This window comes from Talpa occidentalis, unplaced genomic scaffold (assembly GCF_014898055.3).
Source record: "Talpa occidentalis isolate TD23 unplaced genomic scaffold, MPIMG_talOcc4v2.1 talOcc4.12, whole genome shotgun sequence".
NCBI classification, from domain to species: domain Eukaryota; kingdom Metazoa; phylum Chordata; class Mammalia; order Eulipotyphla; family Talpidae; genus Talpa; species Talpa occidentalis.
Genome location: NW_023601212.1, coordinates 59,003,909 through 59,021,385, shown reverse-complemented (window position 1 = coordinate 59,021,385; position 17,477 = coordinate 59,003,909). Strand labels below are relative to the sequence as shown.

The window sequence follows — 17,477 nt, the reverse complement described above, 5'->3', positions numbered from 1 at the left end:
GCTCCCAGGAAGCGGGCCTGGGCCACAGCCAGGCTTGGGGAGGGTGTGGTAGTGGCATCTTGTGGTGCGGAGGTCATCCGTGACGTGGAGGTCACCCATGTCAGCCACCATGAAACTGCTCTAGCTGGTCCAGCAAACAACCCGTCCCCTGTCCTTTCACCCGGGAGCCTGGCAGATTGTGCCGAATTTTCCTCTAAAATAGGAATCCCATCACTTTCTACCTGACGCCCCACCAGCTCTCCTGGAGCTTTAAAATATCTTTTTTGGCATCTGGCCTTTCTGCCCTGCCTGCCCAGACCTGGCCCCAGCTTTCAAAATCACCCTGCAGTCCCTGCAAAATCTCCCCTATGAAGATACTGCTACACACTGCAGGGGCCAGGGCACTCTGGCAGCAGGATGCAGAGTGGAACCTGGCTCAGTAGTTGTTAACTCTGCCCCTCTGGATAGATATTTCCTTGACGATGCTCACCTTGCTAATTTGGCATGCTCAGGTACCCTCTAATAGAGGTAAGTAAGGTTTTGTACAAAAATTGTCAGATCACAGCAATAATCGGCTGGTAGAATATTATGTTTATAACTTAAGCTTGGCTCTAGGCATGATGAAATAGATATTTGTATCTCCCTCAGTTTAATTAATTGCTTTAAGTAACTCGTCCAGATACAAAGTTGGAGGCTCTTTTCCCTCTACCTCCCTTGGAGAATGAATACATTGAATGTAACTAGATATTGAGTATTAGAGGAAAATAGATATTTTCCTTCAGAATCAGTGTTATAATTATTGTTGCAGTTTTGAACAATAGCACAAATAGATCATCAATTTAAAAACGATTAAGGCACCACAGTTATTAAACATAATAAAAGGATGCTCTATCATATAGACATTCTGAATTGGAAAAATCCAGAGACAGGTCATTGGGCTGTGTTCTCTCACTTAACTGATAAGGAATCTGGGACCAAAAGGCTGTGACTAGGTTGAGGTCACAAAGCTGACCCTTGGTGGAATCAGGGCAGGAACCAGTATCTTCTGCCTTCAAGCACCTCCTGCTGCCAGGTCTCCTTTCCCTACAAAGTCCTTAAATTAAGCATTGAGGCAGCACATGACCAGATGATGCCTGCCAATGCTCATCCTGGGCTCATCCGGCCAAGGGAACGTGGGCCTGACTCCTGAACTCTCCCCCAAAGGCTTCAATGGTCTCTCTGAGTGCTTAGAAATGGTTGGCCAATTGCAAAGGACCCTGGCAGAGGACTCCAAGGCCCCCAGGGTGGCAGAGGCAGGAGATCACCCCCGCTGGCTATAGTCAACAGTGGAGTGAGTGAGCACAAATCTACATTGCGTGGAGTTACTGAGGTTAAAGATTATTTGCCACGTCATTTAGCCAATCCTGACTAATACAAGTGGCAAGGTAATGGTAGCAACAATTTTAACAGATATGTAATGAGTGCAACAACTTCTGTAGTGAGCTTGCACCCAAGATGGGTTTCACTAAGTGCTTCTGAGAGCTGGTTGTGGGATCAAATATGTATCTTGGGTTTGAATCCTGTCACTGCTACTCACTAACTGCATCAAAGACAGCAGGTTACTAAAATTCTCTCTCTGTGGCTCAGTTCTCTCTCTTCTCTAGGTTGTTGTGAAAATGAAATTAATCAGTAGAGGCAGGGCCTCTCAGAGCGGAGCCTGGTGATAAATGAGAGCCCTTGTTGTTTGACCCCAAACAAGTAGGCCGGTCAAAATAAACATCCATCTACTCCTTAGCTAATGATGACTGTTTGCCTTTATAGAATTTGGGAAGGTTCTGGAGTCATAACTTTGATTACATAGGTCTCCTTTTTTTTTTTTTAAAAAAAAAAAAGGTTTATTTATTTATTTATACAAGCACTGGGTACAGTCAGAAGCGCGGGAGGATGAGACAATTCACCAGAGCCAAAGTGGGGAGCAGAACAGGCAGAAGGACCAAGGTACACTGCTGAGGGGACAGCGGGGGTGGCAGGAGAGGTCTGCGCGCCATGTGGACCCTCGCCGGTGGCTGGGGATCGAACTGCCGCTGCAGAGGCTGCAGGCAGTTTTGCAGCCCAGCGCTCAACAGCTGCACCACCAGGGGAGGCCCCCCACAGGTCTCCTTTGAAAGAACTATATTTTTATAGTTTCTGTGTAGTAGCTTATTCCATTCATTGTTCTTTAGCAAAGCAACATTTCAGAATTAAAATATGTTTAGGCATCACTCAGAAGAATAATTATGAGGATTTGGATACAGTTTCATCATCTTCCATAGATCTCACATCCTTGAGTAAAGTGGGACAGGAGCTTCCTTCCCATCCCCAAACCAAACTGTTCCTTTGCACTTCTCTCATCATGCAGTTATCCCACTGGTCTGAGGCTCACCTGCTCAACAGTGTTCCTCTTCTTCTTTTTCTTTTCTTAAAGATTTATTTATTTATGCATACAAGAGCTGGGGTATAGGCCAGAGATGTGCGGGGTGAGAGGATGCACCAGAGACAGAGTGGGGAACAGAACAGGCAGACTGACTGAAATACACTGCTGAGGGGAGCAGTGGATGAGACAGGAGAGATCTGCTGCACCATGTGGGTTTCTCCCTGGCTGGCCAGGGATCAAACTCATGCTGCAGAGGCTGTGGATAGCTTCATAGTGCAGTGTTTAACCCCTTGTGACACCAGGGAGGCCCCCTGACTCTTCTCTCTAAAACCCAGAGTGATCCTGTCCTTGTTTAGCTTCTCATATGATAATGACAACCCATTGGTAAGGAGGACAAATTGTCTGTGGGCTGGGCCCCCCACCCTGTCAGCCTCATCACCTACCTCCTCCCTTAATATTATATTTTCCTTAAGTTCTCCCAAACATTCCTGCTCTATACCAATCTAATGCTTTGGCACATGCCAATCCAACTCCCTGGCATGTCTTCTCACCGTCTTCCCTTGGTCTGTTCACAGGGAGAAATGCTGGCCTGCAAGACTCCTCAGGGTGGGGATTGGGGGCATCTCCTGTGACTGTCAGTCCTCTGCCCTCAAATCCCCCCGAATAGTTTTCTTTCCTAAGCTCTCATAGAGCCCATAACCTCCCACAGCCCTTATCTTATTGTAATCATTTGTTTTCATAGAAATTGAAAAATGAGGAGAATACAGGAAAGTACAAAGGAATCCATATCCATCTCTATCTGTGTATCTCTAAATATATAGATATTTAGAATATATAGATATTCTTGTTGACTTCTCTTATATTCCCTGCAAGCTTCTGAATAGTAGTGATTCTCAATCCTCTGCACCATCTGATGTCCTTGTCCCGTGCCTGACACACAATAGATGCTAAGAAACATTTGATGAATAAATGAATTCTTTCAAAATTTGGATACATCAGAAGATAGTCTGTGTATCCTTGGTTCTTTCATTATATCCCTGGTTCTCCCCACCTCCATACTTATATGTTGATGTCCTGATTCCCCAGTACCTCAGAATGTGGCCATAGTTGGACACAGTATTGTTGCAGATGCGATTAGTTAAGATGAGGTCATGCCAGAGTACAAGAATCACAAGTGTCCTTACAAAATGGGACTATTGGGACATAGGTGTAGACATGCTTATGGGAAAGACTTGTGAAGAGACATAGAGTAGACTACCACTTGGGAGCCAAGGAGAAAGGCCTGGAATAGTTTCTTCTTTCATGACCTTGAAGAAGTAACTAACCCTGCCAATAGTTCAATTTCAGATTTCTGGCCTCCAGAATTGAGAGACAAATACATTTTTGTTGTGTAAGCCACCCATTTTATGTTACTTCGTTGTGACAGCCCCAGGAAACTGCATGCCCCTTTTGCAACAACTTCCTCACCAGTCTCTCCGTTCTACTCTTCCCTCTCTGTTATCAGTTCTCACACAGGGTAGATGGTGTCACCACCCCTCTGTCTCCTCAATCCTCCACTCCCCATCCCTCTCCCATGGTTTTCCAAAGGGAGGTCTCCTAACTAGAACTCACAAGTTTCTCCATCATCCTGCTCTGCTTCCTTCTCTAATCTCTTCTTGTACTCTCTGTACAACCTGGACAAACCTACTTTGCCATCTTGTTTGCCCTCTATCTTAGTCCCCTTGGTACATTTGCTCTCAGGTCTTGGCATGACTGACTCACAGCATTGAGGGCTCAAATGCAGTTCCACCCAGTTGTGACTTTAAATGTCACCTCCTCGACAGAACTTTCTTAAGCAAGTCATGGAAAAGAGGCCCAACCCCCAGGCACCCTCTGCCATGCCATCCTGTCTTCTGGCCATTATAGTCCTTCCCATTCTGAGACTTCTCATCCATGGGTGATGAACCTGTCACTTTATATTTTTATTGCTGTCTTCCTGTACTGGAACGTGAATTCAGTGAGAACAGGTTCCTTGCTTGACATTTGTGTCTGGATGCCTAGAGACTGGCATGTACTGAATGAATGAAATCATGCCAGTTAATCAAAGAATTCTGAAAAAAATATTTCTTAAAAAAATGTTGATCAGTCAACTGAGGTCACTGGAGAGAGCAGGGACAATAAAGTGCACAGCATAGTGATCATCAACCACATCTTTGACCAGACTTTGATGATATTGCTCACTGTTTAGCCTACAGTCCAGCCAGATCCTTCACTCAAATAACTCAAAGAAGGAGGAAATTATGATCAAGAAAACTCTGTATCACAGAAAGCAGTAAGGAGTGGTGGTGGGGGGTGTGTGTACTTTATCAGCTCCTGAGTAATCACCTACCTCCTTCCTTTTGCTCGGTTACAAAGAGCTCATTGTAGCTGGGACTCTCTGATAACAAGGGATCCGTACCTAATTACTATATGCTCTATTTCAGGTTCAGCAGAAAAGAAAATTAAAATGCTTCGTTTCACTCCAGGTTCAAATGAGTGAATCTTTCAATCAATCAAGTATTAATTAAGCTCTACTAGGAAATACTTGGGAGGTAAAAGATACCCTCTCTCTACTCAAAGATGATGCCAGGGGAAAAAAATTAGAGAATAATTTAAGAATAATGAAAAGAGTTTTAAAAAGTTTTCATTTGGGCTTTCTCCAACTTCCTGTAGTACAAAGTCTAGACTCTCTAGCCATTTCATTCTCCTTTACTTTTTCTCTTTACCCTCTTCCTTCCTTTCCTCTTCCCATCCCTAATTAAATTGTCTCTGTGGGGTCCATGACACAGACTCAGAATAATTAGTCTTTTTCAGTCACCCTCAGGAATAGTCATTAGAAATTATATCTCAGGTTCCCTGAAAATTCCAACTGTGCTAAATGTGATTGAATAATATTATCTCTCTAGCCTGTTAGTGAGTTAACAACTTCCTCATATTTACCTGCCTGAGATCATCAAGGAGATTTCCTGATTTTTCTTTTCCTAAACCAGAAAACTTGTAGTCAAGAATTTTACCTCCTCCACTGACAGGTTATAAAATCTGGACACTCTGAGTTCAGTTTTCTCTTTCTGCAACAGAGATGGTAGCAAAGTTCAGAAGGTTAGCTGTTTTATCCACTGTACTACATCATTTTATCCAATACCCACTGCAGTGCCTGGTAGAAAGTAGACTGGCAGTAAGTTCTTGTTGAAAAGATGGATATATGATTGATTGAATAAATGCAGTGCTAGGAGGAAAAGAGATAATGTGAGGGAAGCATTTAACCTATCATACTTCACATAGTAGGTGCCCTGAAATTGTATTGAAAACTACATAGTTGAGAGCTATGTAGCTGAAAAAATATAATTGCTGTTATGTTGTTCATATGGTGGGGAAGGTAAAAACATCTGTTTATTAAAGAATTATTTTGTTCTAACCAGAGTTTGATCATTGGACATATTTGTCGTCCCTGATTTTTGCTATCTTTATTTCTATTCTTTCCCAGCTATTTCAGCCCTCGACCTCCAGGATTGAGTTTCTTAGGGGTGCCTTGTTTTGTCCATCACTATCGCCTTTCCCTTCTTCATTTCAGTTAGAATGCTCACTTGTTTTCTTTGGACTGGCCTCTTTTGACATAGTTATTTCAGGAAGCCAAAAACCTCAAAACAGGGCTGGCAGAGTGTCTTATCACCTTTCACAAGAACAGGGAATCATCTGTTGAATGAAAAAGCCATTATTTATTGAGTGACTACTAAGTGTGCAACTCTGCATGTGTAATCCAAACACAGCCTCCTTCAGCAATTTAGGAGATAGGACTTTTTACCCCTATTACACAGCTGAGGGAATCGAGGTTATCTGGGACTCAGTAGTTTGCCCAAGGTCATGCATGGAGCTGCCCAAGTCCTGTCTCTAGTCTTGTCTAAGTTCAAAGATCCTGCTATAGCCACTGTGCTATCCAGCTGCCACTCTTGGAAGACTGAGGACCTCAGTCTCTGCATCTTCTCTTCTGGGTAGTGGGACAGTCATCCAGTCATTCCCCTTGCAAACATCCCTCACCTTATCATTCCTCTGATTTGCCAAAGACCAGGGTCAATGGGTCAGACTGGAGGTTACAACTGAAAAGTAAGCTCTTTGCCTTTTATCCTCATTTCTCTTTTCCAAGCCCCCTACACAGATGACAGCACAAAGAATAGTCCCTACTTGAAAACCTGTGATGTGTGCCACAAAATGTGTATGGATACACACTCGATTCATTAAGATGCCCTCTGTGACCTTAAGGAACTCACATTTTAGTAAGACCAAAAATGTCAGAGAAGCATATATCAATATCACATATGACAGTGCGTGTTGGGGACAGTCTGGGAACAATATCCAATTTTGTTCTAGTTTGTTTCCTCCTGATTTCATGCACAATTCTCAATCTTTAACTAGTTCTAAGATTTGCCTACACTAATTTAGCCTCCCACAGAGCCACAATCTTCTGGGGCTTTGGAAGGGCCTTTGTCCTCTCTTTCCCCTCTGCCCTGGTCCCCATCTTACCTATCCTGTCACCTATTCAGTCCTTGGAGGCATTTTAAGCTCACAACCCTCGGACCATACATTTCCTCCGAGATAGGGACTATTCTTTGTGCTGTCATCTGTGTAGGGGGCTTGGAAAAGAGAAATGAGGATAAAAGGCAAATAACTTACTTTTTAGTTGTAACCTCCAGTTTGACCCATTGACCCTGATCTTTGGCTAATCAGAGGAATTTGATAAGGTGAGGGGTGTTTGCAAGGGGAATGCATATGTATCAAGATGTCCCCAGCCGTAATACAGAAGGCTGGCAGAGGAGTATGGTGAGAAGAATATTAAACAAAAATCAGAGCATCCGATTCTAATCCAGGATCATTGTCCTCCAAACCTCTAACCTTGGGCACATCAACTAAGCTTTCCAAGCCCTTCCCTCATCTGAGAAATGAGGCTATTAGCCATATCAGATTTATCTCAGAATTGTTAGGAAGAACAAGACCTGTGAAAGAACACGGAGAAGGGAAAATTGCAATCTAAATGCAAGGTAGTGGTAAATTAGGGGATTATACTAAAAAGATGAATTCAAGCTAAAATTAGAACCTTGAGCTTCTCTTACCAAGCAACCCTCCACCCTCTTGATGCCTCTCCTTCTTGCCTCTCCCCCCGCCGCTCCCCACCCCCCATCCTCTATGAATCAGAGTCTTTAGGAGCTGTGCCTCCAATGTGGAGAACTTATGAGCACACACAGTGACACCACTCACAGTTGGGTTTGCTGTCTGTAATATACTGGATCTGACCATATCCTGGTGTTAGTGCTAATAAAACCTGTAGTCATGGTTGCAGTGAATACCTTGGTTATTTTCACTCTTCAAAACTGTTTGGTAAAAGGCTTTAGAGCCAAATTTTGTGGGTGTGGTCAAGCACCTAGGTAAAGTTTTATTCTGGGGAAGTGTGAATGGAGGCTCTGAGGTCATTTTTGAGTTTACGGGATTGGGAGGGGCAGTGGTTCCTCTGTTCCAGAAATAAAGGTTCCCCTCTGTGGCTGCCTCTCATAACTGATGTGTAAATCTTCCTATGTCATATCCTCTTGGAGGGAAAGGGTATTTTTTGAAAAAGCAAGAAGACAACTAAGCTTTTGTGTGATTCAGGGTCTCCCACACAGGTGGTAATTAAAAAATTAGACCTTAAATAGAAAGTTACATAATTCTTTTTAACATTACAGCGGGAGACTTAGAGGTCTGCTAACTTTGCAGCAATAACCGAATGACAGCCATATTTATTTTTCTGAGTGGTGGTGGGGGAGAGGTTGATAGGCTGAACTAGAGGAAAACTAATGGAGTGGCAAAAATATACAATTAGGCAACTCAAAAGCTATGCAGGAATAGCTTATTTTCCTCTCCATTTCCTTCTTTCATTTAATGTTAACAAAAATTCGGGACAATTAAAAGCCCAAAGTTACCTTATTATAATATTCAGGTTTAAAATGTAAAGGCCAAATATAGAGGGAGTGAGCAGAAAGTGTTCATTCCAGTCATAACTCACCTCCCCACCCCAAGGAATGCACAGTGCGGAATATTCCAGATTCACCAGGCTTTGGGCCACAGGCTTCCTCCTAAGGATAGTTGTACAGAGGTGTTGACATTGTTGGAAAGTTAACCTTTACTTCTATCTGAATTTAAATCTGACACATGAATGGCACGTGAAGATTTTTTAAACATTGGTAAATAATTGTTGGTGAGTGAAGAGGGCATTTGTAAGTGTGCTAAAATATTTACTGATACCCAGTGGGCAAATAGCACCCTTTGATAGTGATGTTGCTTTATCTATCTCATCACTGCAGCTTTGGACACCTCGGTGCAATTAGAGTGTTACCCTTCAGCTTCCATTATAGAGATATTCTGGAACCACCACTGACTTCACCCCTCTCTGATCCCCTTGGTTTGCCTGCCCTCACCTGAAAATATCTTCTGTGTTGAAATGCTCTTCCTGTAGGAGAAAGCAGTGCTACAGATATTTGATTTGCAGAATGGATGAAAGAAATTATTTAAACTGGGGGTTGCAGGGGTGGGGGGGTGCCACATAATTACTAACATACATACATACAGACACCCTTCCCATGGCTTTACACCATGACCCCTCCCATCTATCCACCCCCTCTGCACCAGTCTTGTCTGTAACCCTCAAAGCTTTGTAGAAGATTTTCAGGAAAGCTTATGAGGGGGCAGGAGGATTCCAGGTAAGATAAGTGAACTCAGGCCTTGTTTCCAAACTCTCCACGTGGTGACCTTAGGGCTGGGTTCCTGCACCAGACTTTAGGCTTTATCTCCCATCAGCAGCCCAACCGTCATCTACCCAGACCAACCCTGAAAGTATCAGGGTCTTGAAGAAGTAAGACACCGGGTGGGAACACTTTGATAGAGCAAACAGTCTGTGGGTGGACTGACGTCTGTTTCTTAGAAGGAGGGATAAAATTTTAAGGATGGGGAGTTGGCTGAGAGCAGCCACAGAGGGGGCAGATGGTTCTGCTTCTCAGTGAAGAACTGTAGGGCCCCAGGCCTCCAGTTCTGGCTTTGACTTTTATCTGGTTTTATTATTTTATGGTCCTGTAGGTTTTCCTATGAGCTGATTTCCTGGCTAAACGACAGTGTGAACACCAGGAGTGTAGGGGAAACAAAGAGATGGTGGGGAAAGCTGGTTCAAATCCTTACCTGCGACTTACTCAGCATGCTTTCTTGGGAAGGTGCTGCAGTTGCTTTGGGTGTCAGATTCTTCATCACCAAGACGGAATAAAATCTGGAAAATTACACAAGAAAATGATGGCATGTGTTGCCTCTATGGATAGACGTAGGGGGCAAGGCTAGGAGGGAGATCGACTTCCTCTTAGCCCTCGGGTAGTATTCTGAAGGTGTGATCCGCTACATGCACTTTCTAATGTAGACGTGAGTACCTGTCTCATAAAGTCCCGGTGTCAAAGCAGACAATACTGGCAAATGTGTTCCTATACTATTAGGGACTCTACAAATATTTAGAATCCTAATCGCTATTATACTGGGTAGATATAGGGATGTGGCAAAGAATATCTTTCCATTCAGCCAGGTTGTCAAAATGGCCTGAAGATTCTTGGGAAATTTACTGCCATGCTGGCAGGTCATGCTGGATGGACACTGCCCTCACCCAGGTGAGCTCTTCCACCTGGCTCTGTGGTGGCGCTGGGTAATCTAAATCCTCCGTGTGCCTAGGTGACCCTAGGTTTCCATGGCCCAGCTGAGCATGTCCACCCTGCTGAGCAAGTTCTGACAAGCACATTCCATCCTTTGCCAGGAGACTGTGAGTCTGTGCTACTTGATGTGAGCCCAGGGAGTGGTACCTGCTTTTGTGGCTGCCCTCCCATTGACCCTGGAGGTGCGGGCAGTGGGGGGACATGTCTGCATAGAAAGTGCGCAAGGCGCCCTTTGTTTACTGAGTCACTATAATAAAAATAATGCTGTGAGTCTATTTCTCTTTCTACATGAAGAGGCTGAGAGTACTAATAACCATTTGCATCAATCACAAATGCAATTGCAATGAAATTTTCTAGATTGCAAGTGGGTTTCATTTCATGAAGTGTTAGCTAAGTACCTACTAGGTGATCAACTAGTACCTACTAGGTGCGGAGGGAAAAAAGGAGATATATGACCTGGTTCCTATCCTAGGAGCATTTATCAATGAAACTTAGCATAGTTTAAATCCTGCTCTGCCGGGGCTTAGCCAGGTGATAATGCAAGTCACTGAACCTGAAGTCTCAGCTTCCTTATCAGTTAGATGGGACAATAATCATCACACTGACTCACAAGTGTTGTGAAAGACAAATACAGTCATAAGTGGCTTAAGGTCGTTTCACTCAGTGATGGATAGCCTATGCCACAGCAGCCCCAATAGACCGTACCATCCACCCTGATGTGCTCGAGGCTCTACCATGTAGGTCTGTGTAATTACTCTTGCTGATGTTTGCACAACTATGCAATCATCTAACGAATTTCTCAGGACGTATCCCTATTGTTAAGCAATGCAGGATCATAACACAGGTGAGAGTTCCTTATAGACTGAAAATGCTCTGCAAAGTTTAGTTTTCAAAAATAATAAGAGCAAGTAGAGGCTAAAGTAAATCTTCAAAAGTGCCAAAATGTATGCACCATTAGAGAGAAAGAGATCAATGTTCATTTAGGTTGTGCAGGCCCCAGGCTGCATGTCACCACATGGAGAGCTGGCCATTTGGTGGGAGGAGTTGGGTGACGCAGATAGGATGTAAAAGCAAGAGGGAAGGTGCAGAGGCAGCACATACCGACTTTGGGACTGGAGTGGTAGTGAAGAAACGTTCGGAGGAAGAGTGGGGAAAGAGGTGGTACAGGCAGGGGTGGTGAGATGACAGAGGGTTTTTTTTTTTTTAAAGATTTATTTATTTATTTACTTTTAAAAGATTTATTTATTTATTTATTTATACATGCACTGGGTACAGTCAGAATCGCGGGAGGGTGAGAGAATCCACCAGAGCCAGAGCTGGAGCAGAACAGGCAGACTGACAAAATACACCACTGAGGCGAGCAGCGGCAGGAGAGGTCTGTGCGCCATGTGGGACCCTCACCGGTGGCTGGGGATCAAACCTGCGCTGCAGAGGCTGCAGGCAGCCTTGCAGCCCAGCGCTCAACTGTTGTGCCACCTGGGGAGGCCCAAGATTTATTTATTTTTATAAAAGAACTGTGGTACAGGTCAGAGGCATGGGAGGGTGAGAGGATTCACCAGAGACAGAGCGGGGAGCAGAGCAGGCAGAAGGACCGAAGTACACTGCTGAGGGGAGCAGCAGGTGCAACAGGAGAGGTCTGCCGCACCATGTGGGAATCTCCCTGGCTGGCTGCTGGGAATCAAACCTGTGCTGCAGAGGCTGTGGACAGTTTCACAGCGCAGCGCTCAACCCACTGCACTACCAGGGAGGCCCTACAGAGGTTTTAGAAGGCTTAATATAAGTTTGGTATAATGGACCCAGGGAGGCCCTAAAAGTTAGTGAACAGGGGAGACAAAAAAGCATCAATGTTTCACAGGCCACCTTCTCTTATTTGATCCTTCTTGAAATTCCAAGTATGCCTTGGCTAGAGTCGGTATTAAGATCCCAGGGGCTCATGGGCTGTCTGCCCTAACCAGCCACTCTCAGTAATCACAAATATTACAATAAAAAACCTTTTTTATTAATAGCATACTTTCTCCCCTAGACGAAATCTGATTATGCACTGAAATGAAATATCACCAAACCAATCAGAAAGAAACTGCTATTTATCTCCTGATCCCCTAGGAAAGGGGGGCAGGCAGTGGATAAAGGTACTGATGTAATCACTTCTCTAGTCTTTGAACTGACGCGGATGGTCGTGCGTTCATTTACGACTGGGGCAAGTTTCTACCAAACATCCTGCATTTGTAACTCATTTTCATTTTCTTAAGCCTTCTGCAAACGTTTCTTCATTCAATGTATCAGAAGGAGAGGAGGGGAGGACTTTCTTGCCCTATTTCACAGATGAATAAACTAAAGAGTAGAAATATATTCAAAATTTGTTTAAAATTACTGGGCTGGTTAGTGGCCGAGGGCAGGGTCTAGTTTTCCATTTCCCAGCGGGGTGTTCTCACCACGACACCGACTTTGAAAAAACGACGAGAGGACGCGCCAACAATGGCAACCAGTCACTTTTATGTTTACAAAACCTTCCATTTCTTACATTCAATAAGATCTGTGGTCTCTCTTCTGCTTTGAGGCTTTGCACAGCTTCTTTATCTGAAACCCACAATTCTCCCCCAATCCTACCCCAACCTCTACCACTGAATGTCCTGCCTGTATTCATTAAGTCTCAGCTGAAATATTATTCCCCTTGGGAAGGCTCTCATGACCTCATTAAGGTTAGAGCTCCTGCCCCTGTCTGTGTCCCTCACCATTGTTACGCGACTACCATAGCCCATAACTGCTTTGGTAATTGTTTATTTAATCGTCAACTTTTCTAGAAACAATCTATTCTATTCACAGCATTTCCAACATCTAGGATATGCTTGCCTTTGGAAAATGTTTGCTGAATTAATGAACAAATATTTTTATAGAGCAAGGAAATGAGGCTCATTGAAATGAAATGCCCAGGGTCACACGGCTCATCAGAGAGTGCCTCAGTCTCCTACCCCTCCATATCTGGCGCTCGTTCCAATGCCACATGGGTTTCTGGGCTCACACACAGCACTATGATCAGATAGGAGAAGATATTCAGGAAAACAATATCCACCATTGGAGTTTCAACATTCTGGGTTTGGAAAACTCTTTCAGCTCTGTCTCAGATGCCAAATGTTCTCAGGCATTCCAGAGCAGAGGCATGCTCTGCAGGTCTCTTTTGATGACTGGCTACTTTTGAATCTCCGATGAGCTGCCGGTGCAGGAAAACAGAGATGACAGCAGCCAGACCTGTCTTCCAAAGATTGCTGACCTCAAACAGAGATGGGCCTTGGCCTCAAGGGTGCCGTTTTGAATACTAGGTTCACATCAGCTGAAAGTGAGACTATTACCAGTGTGGAAAAAACTTGGTTGGCTCTGTTCCTGACACATTTGGGTGCTCATGAATTGATATAATTTTGTTTGGTAATTTCTGGTTGCCTAGTCGATTGAGTATATACATAGCACTAAATTTTCTGATGCCTGTTATGATCCCAGGGTAAGGAAGTCAAGGAGGCAAAAACCAGTTATTACTACAAAAAGCTCTTCTTTCCCCCAGAGGGAGAAACGCTGTTTGCTGGCTTTTTTCTCCCTTCCCTGAATCTGAGTTGTTGATACAATTGAGGCTGAGGAGGCCAAGAACAGCATCTTTGCTCTCTGCAGTTCAGCCATACGATTTGGCTCAGTGTGTAGTGTTGAGTCCCCACTGTGCACATGAGGACGTTTTCTCTTTTCTAAGGCTTTCCTGAATAATGTTGCCTAACAAGAAGCAGAAAGCCAGCAGCTACCTGGGTAAGCAATTCCAAAATGAACTAAAGATACAGACGGTGAACTCAAGGAATTTGTTTTCTATTGGGGGAAATGGATGAGCACGGAAGAACTATAAAACATGACTAGTTAAGTGTTTCAAAGGAAATACAAGTAAACGGTTCTGGCAGTGACAGGCGGACTAGACAAAGTTTCGTGGAGGGTATGAGTTGAGTTGGCACCTGAAGGAGAATGTAGTGGTTAAAAATGGTGCAAATGGGCCTCCCCGGTGGCGCAGCAGTTGAGCGCTGGGCTGCGAAGCTGCCCGCAGCCTCTGCAGCGCTGGTTTGATCCCCGGCACCAGGGTGAGGGTCCCACATGGCGCGCAGACCTCTCCTGCCAAACCCGCTGCTCCCCTCAGCAGTGTGTTTCGTCGGTCTGTCTGTTCTGCTCCCCGCTCTGGCTCTGGTGAATTCGCTCACCCTCCCACGCTTCTGACTGTACCCAGTGCTTGTATAAATAAATAAATAAATAAACAAACAAACAAATAAATAAATCTTTACCAAAAAAAAAAAAAAATGGTGCAGGTGGGAATGAGGGATTCCAGGCTGCTGTTAAAAGCATAGCCGGCTCAAAGAAAGAATCTGATGGAGGTGGTCCAGGCTCCACCCAGGTCTGGAGGCTTCCAGCTTTCCATTGTTTCCATGGCAGCACCCAAACAGCTCATTCCAGAGCCCCTCACCCCCAGCCTTCTTCCCTGGCAGCTGCTCTAATCCAGGGCATTCCAGTGAGCACTCTGAGGGGTCTTCAAGGTTGTGGCCCACCAAGGAGGGCTGTGCCTGGAAACTCTCTCCCTCCTCATCTCCTAATGACTTGAATGTTCTGGGATGGGGCTGAGGGTGACTGATGATGCACTGGGTCTGAGGACCTTCAGGGATGCTGTCCATGTTTGACCACAAAGGCAAATTACTGTGTAAGAAAACTTGAGTGAGCAGCAAGGTTTCTGCCTCCTTCTCCTCCTGTTCCAAACACAATTTATCCCTCTGTATATTCTTGATTTTTGTGGTAATCCTAGATTGCAAATCTGGGGTCATGAGGGTAACCAGGACTGATTACAGCTGGCTCAAGTTCTAAGGAATCTCTCTCTCTCTCTCTCTCTCTCTCTCTCTCACTACCTAACATTTAACATAAGGTCTGTGGAGATCACATGAAATTTTTGTCCAAGGGACTAAACCTGGAGATAGGAAGTTGCAAAAGACTGGAAACCCCCTTCGTATGTGTGACCAGTGAGTGGGTTTGTTTAATCGGCAGCTTTCCAGTTTCACGGCACCAACTCCCTATATCCCTACATGGCTGCATTTTCCTGGCTTTTGGATGGACCAGTTTGCACCCATTTCTCTTTCCTCCCCTCACTTGCTGACTGACTTTGGAACATTCCTTTACCTCTCTGTGCCTCATTTTCCTCAACTATAAAAGAAGAAGAACAGACTCTACAGGATTGTTATGGAAATCATAGGAGTAAAAAAATCTTTTTAATGTGCTTCAAACAGTTCCTGGCACAGAGTAAATGTTCAATAAACATTAACTTTATCCTCAGGCTCTGTAGGTATTTGAGCTCGATCCCTGCTATGACCCAATGGCCAGGAGCTCAGGATGCAGAAGAGAGCCCAGGGATAGCTTATGACTGTAGCGTGGCAAGGACAACCTTCATTATCTTTAGGCAGATCCAGCAGAAATGCTCTGGCCTGCACAACTGTAGCAAAGATTGATCTGTGTAGAGCCCCCAGCAGATGGAGTGAGAAAGGGAGATTTGGTGAGCTGGGGGACTTTTTGCAATCATGGGTTGCATATAGATCATTATAGTTCCCTCACCTACTTGTAGCTGGGTGCCTGCAGGCCCTGAGGTGGTAGGTCCCTGGAGTGTGATCTCTGCCAGTTGTGTGTTATTGTTTCCTAAATTCCCTACAGTCTCTAACATAGAATCACCACACACTGAAATGCTAAAGAAATGTGTGGGAAAAAATGTATCCTGAGCCATGTTGGGGTAGCTTTTGCTTCTAAAACAAGGCCACCAGACTTCCTAAGAGATTTTACAGACCTTTGCAGAAAGGAACTGAAGGCAACTGGGTGACAACCTGTGATGGCACCCAGATTCCTTTGACCAACCCTGGGACAGAGGAGTGAGCATTACTAAGTGGGGAGTACCTGGACTGTCCCGAGAAGCTATTGCTTCTTGCCCCTGCTGGCTGAGGTGAATTGCCACAGATACGGCATAGCCCCAAGCTTGGAGTCTTTCAGGCAGAAACACACCCTTGAGAAGAAATGGAATCACGGTAAGGGAGAGGGCTTTACCAGTTCATTTTATTTCTTCTTTAGGATCCCAGGCAAGTCTACATTCTCCCAGCTGGGTAAGGGAAGATTTCTTCATAACGCCCTTTAAATGACCTTTACCCCCTTCTGAGGTTTCCCCTCTTCTCTTGTTTTTGTGCACATGGTGCTTGTTCCCATGTAGAGAAGACAACACAACTCATTCTGGGCCTTTCTCATTTCTGTCCCCAGGCCACATCTATTCCAAGAAAGCCTATGAGTTGAAATACAGGGGCCGGAAGTTCTATCTGCAGAAGCATGAACGTAATGAACAGCTACTATGTACCAGGTACTGTAACCTGGGAAAGCAACCAAGAAATGGCAGTGCCAAAGGGTGACAGCGAAGAGTAAAACATTGCCGAGGCTTGCAAAAAAAACTGTAGATTAGATTTCACCTCCTCTGGGGAGTCCCTCTCCCAGAGCTGGACCAAGTGTTCTAGGTCCCCTGAGTCTTGTTGACACCTATATAGCATATCATAGCCTCTATCTGTCTGTCTGCCAAAATACACTGTTTGCTCCTAAGAGATAGTACTGCTTCTTATTCATCTTTGGTAGTAGCTGCAGAGTTTCTTTGTAGGCGAGGCTTATGGTTAGTATCTGGACCAGGGGACGAGCACTCAGCTCTTGGTCTTGGAGACCTCATTTTCCTCATCTACAAAACGGATAATAGTTGAACTGCCAGGAGGGTTAATGGGAGGAAATAGGTCAAGTGCTCACTGCAATGCCTGGAGCACACACTCTTCTCCATCAATGTCACTGTATGATCTGTACACCAAGAAGAACTTATACTTTACCCCAATATTTTCTATCTCTAGCATCCAAGTGACTCTGCATCTCCAGAGCAATAGAAGCAGAATTTAATATCTCTCATTAAACATAAGATCAAAGGCAACAAATAGGGACCAATGTGGGAAAGCATGCCACTTAATATGCATATTACCCTCAAGAAAGGAAAGTGAATTTATAAGTATGCTGAAAAAAAAATGTGGGAGAAGGGGAAACAGTTTGGCAGTTCCTCAAAAAGTTAAACATAGAATTACTATATGATCTCACAATTCCACTCCCTGGTATATATCCAAATAAATTCTTATACATGAGTATTCATAGTAGCAATATTCACAATAGCTAAAAGGTGAAAACATCCCAAATATCCATCAACAGATGAATGGATAGACAAATTATGGAATATACACACACACACTGGAATATTATTTAGTCATGAAAAAGGTAAAGCATGAATACAGTTAAGTGTTGCTTTATGACATTTTTGT

The 17,477-nt window shown here is 44.3% G+C and overlaps 1 protein-coding gene across 2 annotated transcripts in view; it reads right to left on the bottom strand.

Annotated features, from left to right (window-relative positions):
- The window catches only part of KIAA0040 (KIAA0040 ortholog), a 35,698-nt gene that overhangs the window by 11,003 nt on the left and 7,218 nt on the right, over positions 1-17,477 (bottom strand). The window contains exons 2-3 of one of the 2 annotated variants that reach the window (XM_037506427.2): positions 9,587-9,671; positions 8,421-8,490 (exon numbers count right to left, since the gene is read on the bottom strand). The gene's annotated coding sequence lies outside the window, so the exon portion shown is untranslated. The remainder of the gene's footprint in view (positions 1-8,420; positions 8,491-9,586; positions 9,672-17,477) is intronic. The other variant, XM_037506425.2, reaches the window with a different exon arrangement.